At 40.1% G+C, this 6,158-nt stretch overlaps 1 pseudogene across 1 annotated transcript; it reads right to left on the minus strand.

Moving 5' to 3' along the window:
- Window positions 1-1,883: 1,883 nt before the first annotated feature.
- On the minus strand, window positions 1,884-3,636 carry LOC146990397 (Ig kappa-b4 chain C region pseudogene; annotated as a pseudogene). Its single transcript, XR_015035619.1, has 3 exons — window positions 3,613-3,636; window positions 2,994-3,045; window positions 1,884-2,378 (listed from the first exon to the last, which is right to left on the minus strand). The product of XR_015035619.1 is annotated as an Ig kappa-b4 chain C region pseudogene (transcript).
- Window positions 3,637-6,158: the final 2,522 nt, after the last annotated feature.

Genomic DNA, 6,158 nt, shown 5'->3' on the forward strand with positions numbered 1-6,158 from the left:
TAAGTTGACTGAAAGTAAACATTTGACTGCAGTATTGCCAACATCTGGTTCCTGCACCAAACATGGTCTAAAAAAACCTCTCACTGTGAAACTAATGAAACTAATAGGCTGTGTATTATACTGTATTTGGCCAATAATCTTTTGTAATTTTCCAACAAAAAGTATGAACACACTCTACATTATTAAACACATTATTGATTGATAACAAACATGATCAAATTGATCCAAGTGCCTCTTGGGGACACTCAGATTTCCATAGAGAGTGACTTTGCATCAGCAGCACCATGCTCCAGTGCTCTGGGAGAGTTTATAGTCCTGAGAGTTGAAGACTGGGTGATTGACAGCTGTCCTTCATGACAACACAAGACACAGAAATCCTCCTCATCAGAAACATGACTGTGATCTCCGTCTTCATCTGGACTCTCCTCTGCTGCTGCTTCACAGGTAAAGTCCAGAGAGTCCAACTCCTCCATCAACATCTGTCCCTCTGAGATGAAGCCAACAAAACCAGGACTCTGTTTAATGTCTCTGTCTCTGTGTCCTCAGGGTCCAGAGGTCAGGTAACAGTGACTCAGCCTGGAGCAGTGAGATCTGCTGTGGGAGGCTCTGTCACAATCACATGTAGGGTCAGTCAGAATGTTTATAATTCTAACTATTTAGCCTGGTACCGACAGAGAGATGGAGAAACTCCCAAACTCCTTGTTTATCTTGCAACCACTCGAGTAGAAGGTATTCCAGATCATTTTATAGCCAGAGGATCAAATGCTGACTTCACTCTGAGCATCAGTGGAGTCCAGACTGAAGATGCTGCAGTTTACTACTGTCAGAGTGATCACAACATCAATGGCAGATCTCTGTCCACACAGTGAAAAAGCGTCGTTCAAAAACCTCCCTCAGTCTGATGAACAGAAACTGAACTGACAGCTGCAGCAGGAAGCTCCTGCAGATGACACACACACACACACACACACACACACACACACACACACACACACACATGGAAGTCGTCTTAAACTTTTATTTAAATGCTACTTTCATACTTTCTGTAATCCATCTACATGGAACATTTATTTGTTATCTTGATGAAATCAGCCTGTATGCTGATGACATCCTTTTACACACTCAGAAAGTCTTCATTTTCATTTCTCACCCTTTTTAACAAATTTGCAAAAAATATTTCTGGCCTCACTCTCCTTTGTGACATGTGCAATAAACATTATTCATTGTTTGGAATCCACAGTTCAATAAATTGGGATGACATAGGCTGCGTAAACTCAGGTGTTTTCCACATGTAAAACAATCAGATTAAGATTGGGAATCATTTTATTGTCTCTTACTTTAGAATCCACAAATCTCTTCTCTCTTTTCTTGTCAGTCACTTTGTTATCTGTGTATTATCTTTGGTAGATTTTAATCCAAAATAAATAAACATTAGAATGATAGGATCCTATTATAGGAATCAGAAATAATAACATGTTGAAGTAACATGGTTCTTATCTCAGTTTTAGATCAGAGCTTATATTGATTACTTGTTTTAAAACCACAAAATATCAACACTGAGTTTTAATGAATCTTTTATGCACTGTTTTATTTATTTATTCATTGTTTTTTGAGAAATGGCAAAGTACAAATAACTTTGTAAGGATTCTGTCTGTAGAGAACAGATAGTACCCATCCATCCTTCTATTCACACCTTGTTTCCATCTGCATTGGCTAAACCAAGCAAAACTGGTCAGGTTTGACTAAAATATTTAGTGGTTAAATTAAATGTTTTTTTTTATTCCATAGTTTGTTAATCAAACTTGTACCAGCCTGAATATGCAGTTATAAAAACATGTGGTTGGTGTAAAATAATCCATGAGAATTAATCTGTTTGAAGAAGATAATCTTTATTGTCTTAAAGCAACGGCTTCAGCAACAACAATGAAAACACCAGTAAGAACTGAATAATGTGAAACTGGTCTGAGAGAGAGAGAGAGAGAGAGAGAGTTGCAGACATAGAGCAGTATCAGAGTGAAACCAATTGTGGCGTCCCAGTGAGTCAGGTCAGAACTGGGGACACTGGTCTCTCCTCAGAGTCTCTGAGACCAGAGTCTGGGAGCCCTGGGTGGCCTCACAGGTCACAGAGCCCAGCTTCCTCCACTGGTCTGCAGGGAGCCTCAGGGTGCTGCTCCAGCTGTAGAGGCCGTCCCTCCCCAGCACCAGGGGGCTCCTGCTCTCCTCCCAGCAGCTGCTGCTGCTGCTGCTGCCGTCCACCAGCCAGACCAGACTCCAGTCTGAGGGGAAGCCCTTATCGGCCAGGCATATGACCGTAGCCCTCCCCTCCTGCAGCTCCTCAGTGGAGGGGGGCAGCACTGTCAGGGTGGGGCGGGTATCACCTAGGAGACACCAGGGAGCACACAACTGTCAATCAAACAGCAAACACCTTGACTGCCAGCGTGTGTCCACCAGTCACTCAGTCACACGTTGTTTCACTTCTGTTTAAGGAGTTGCTCATGCACATCAGCACAGAGACAGACGATCATCACACAGTTTGACCTGAAACATGTCAAACTACACTGGAGATACCAGACCAAGATTTAGTAATAATGTCTGAAATCTTTTCACATTAATTTAACATGATTTAAGTTTAAACAGAAACACAAACACATGAAATAAATTGACAACCATCCACTGGGCAATTAAACCATTACACACACATCAATTAGATTTCAAACACCATTGGAAACAATATAAAACACAATAGAGAGATAACACATCTTCTAACATTTAATAAAGGCGCATGTGTAAAGTAATTTTAATGAAGTTAATCTATATTCATCTTAAAAATGGAAACATTCACAAAGAACTGAAGTTTGATTTCTTCTCCTGTTTAACTTAAATTCATTGTGACAAGAACGCGTAAAAAGAAGGGTTGCAAACATTTTATGTGCAGCAACAATTTTCTAATTAAATTTTAAATGTTGCATGTCTGTTTTGGTTTAGAAACTTACTTCCAACATCCAGTCTGGTTCCTCCACCGAACGTCCACCACAGTGATACAAACTCATTGAGTCGTCGTACAAAAACCTCTCACTGCTCTCTGATTGTCACACTGAACTGAATCTTATCTCAGCATTAAAACATTATTTTTATTTTTTATTTTTTTTTATTTTGAACCTCAGCTGTCCTCAAAGTTGAAATGATTACATTCAGAATTACTCTTTTGACATTCAAAAAATGAAACAGTTAAATGATGAAAAACAGTCAACTAATAAAAATGGGCTGTTGTGATGTGAAAAGTTAATCTGTTCATGACAAATTGCATGAGTCGCAAATTAATAAAGAAAAAACAAAAAATATGAACTTACTTCCAACATCCAGTCTGGTTCCTCCACCGAACGTCCACCACAGTGATACAAACTCATTGAGCCGTCGTACAAAAACCTCTCACCATAGAGAGACACGGCTCTCTGACTCTGAAACAAACAAACTTTGAAATTGTCTTTATTCCACATTTATTCATTAAGAACAATACACCTTTTCCTGTAATTAGAGATACTAGCAACAGTTGCACCAAGGCATAAAACCAAACTACATGAAAATATTTTATTTACACATCCTGATTAATACTCTGATCAACTGATTGATCTGCATGATCAGATTGATCCAAGTCCCTGCAGGAGCCACATGATTTCCATAGAGAGTGACTTTGCATCAGCAGCACCATGCTCCAGTGCTCTGGGAGAGTTTATAGTCCTGAGAGTTGAAGACTGGGTGATTGACAGCTGTCCTTCATGACAACACAAGACACAGAAATCCTCCTCATCAGAAACATGACTGTGATCTCTGTCTTCATCTGGACTCTCCTCTGCTGCTGCTTCACAGGTAAATTCCAGAGAGTCCAACTCCTCCATCAACATCTGTCCCTCTGAGATGAAGCCAACAAAACCAGGACTCTGTTTAATGTCTCTGTCTCTGTGTCCTCAGGGTCCAGAGGTCAGGTCACAGTGACTCAGCCTGGAGCAGTGAGATCTGCTGTGGGAGGCTCTGTCACCATCACATGTAGGGTCAGTCAGAACATTTATATTCATGGCACCTACCACCGTTTATCCTGGTACCAACAGAGAGATGGAGAAAGTCCTAAACTGCTTATTTACAATGTTGGCACTCGAGTATCAGGGATTCCAGATCAGTTTTACAGGCAGAGGATCAAAGTCTGACTTCACTCTGAGCATCAGTGGAGTCCAGACTGAAGATGCTGCAGTTTACTACTGTCAGAGTGAACACCATATCGACAGTCGGTTCGTGTCACACAGTGAAAAAGCATCATACAAAAACCTCCTTCAGTCAGACCTGAACAGAAACTGAACTGATTCCTGCAGCTGGAAGCTATAAGATGCAGTTTTTATAGCTTAAGATACAGTTCACTGAGGACACACACACACGCTGCAGAGCAGTGACAGGAACACATAACATGAAGATTAGCTGAGCTGACATGAACTACATTAATTGTTATTGTAAGTGCAATAACACCCTCACAAGTAAAAAGCCTAAACTTCATCAATACACTTGTTCGACCTGAGGAAACTAAACATGTAGAAGAAGATCTTGTCATCTGCTGAGTCTGTCCACAGCCCACACCTCCAGGTTATGTCAGTCATCCAAACACCCACACTAACACTGACCTTCTCACCCCATGGATATCTGTTGTAAATGTCTTACGTAATTATTATGATTATTACGGAGCACGTTAGCCTGCCATGTGTCGTCTTTATGTTTCATAAACATTAAGCCGGTTTGTGTCTCACGGTCACTGCAGAATGGGAGTGGACTAAAATCGGTGACACAAATGTGAGTATCTCATTTCCATGTTCTCATTTCCAAACAGCATTAGGCAGATTACATAGATCTCTTTGTTTACGCCTCTACATTATGATCAGCTGCTGCCATTTTTAAAGGCTCATGGAATTTGATAACAACCCGAGCAACAATAGTGTTCCTCTCACTCATACTGTTCAAGTGTGGCAATACAATGGTAGCCCAGGGACATTATTTGCATATTGTCAAGGGGTGTGTGAATAGGGCTTAGGAGAATGAGAAATTATATCAGCCACAAAGAAAAGCAATGGTCTGTGACCGAATGCTTGATCTTCTATGCATATGTTATGAGACTGAGGGGTTTTGTTGTCATAAAAATGCAAATGGAAGGCTGGTATGCCGGATATAATGTGCAATTACGGCTCAAAAACGAATTTTACTCGATCAAATCCTCTTTAGTGTTCTGTATAGTGCGATGTGCAGTGGACAGTATCATACAGATCCCACATAGTAGGATGATTTTAGACATAATTCATTTACTATTGCATGTAATCTGTAGTAGTCAGGCCTCATCACAGTAGTAAATCTCCCTCAGAAAAACAGAGTGGTTGATGAATTTCATAACCGGGATTGATAAAGTCTAATTGTTTGTCTGGTACGATGAAAGTTACAATGATTGATTGAATTTGGTTCATCAAAAGACTTTGTTAGAGAACACACTCCTCTATGCCAACTGTGAAGAATATTTAACAAGTGCAAATGCTTGTCATAGACATAGAGGAACTCTTACCACTGGGTGGCGATATTTACCCTTTTTTCCCCCAAAAGACCTTAAAATGACACATGATCACATTCAGCAGGGTAGGGAAAAACAGATGTTTTTTTCTTTCTTTCTTTCTTTTACAGTAAGGAAGCATGTGGTGACTGAGACACATTACTGTGAAGAGGAATCATTCTATTCTTATGACATTTTTTATTTGAACAATCACACTGGTTTGTGATGGACACATAAGCTACACAGTTAGTTTCTTAAGATACAATGACAGGCTTGAGTTACTTAATGTTTAAGTGAAGTTTAGAGGAGTGGAGATGACTCAAGGCTGTGTGGTTACCAGCTTAAATCTTTGGATCAGCTAGGAAAGCCTGTGTGAATGTCAAAATAGATGATGATGCAAAAAACAAAATCAACATCAAGGAAAACCTTCGTGGATAGTAGAAAATAATCAGTAGTACTGCAGGAGGTCTGAGGTCACAAATCCCAAGAGGCAGTGACGGACCTGCATGTTAAAATGTCACTCAGCTCTGATCTTCTTAAAGATGTAACTCTGAAAAGTGACTGAATACGCTTTGTTTTGTGC

The sequence above is a fragment of the Trachurus japonicus genome, chromosome 3, assembly GCF_045865225.1.
Source record: "Trachurus japonicus isolate A0001 chromosome 3, Traja_1.0".
Taxonomy (NCBI): Eukaryota; Metazoa; Chordata; class Actinopteri; order Carangiformes; family Carangidae; genus Trachurus; species Trachurus japonicus.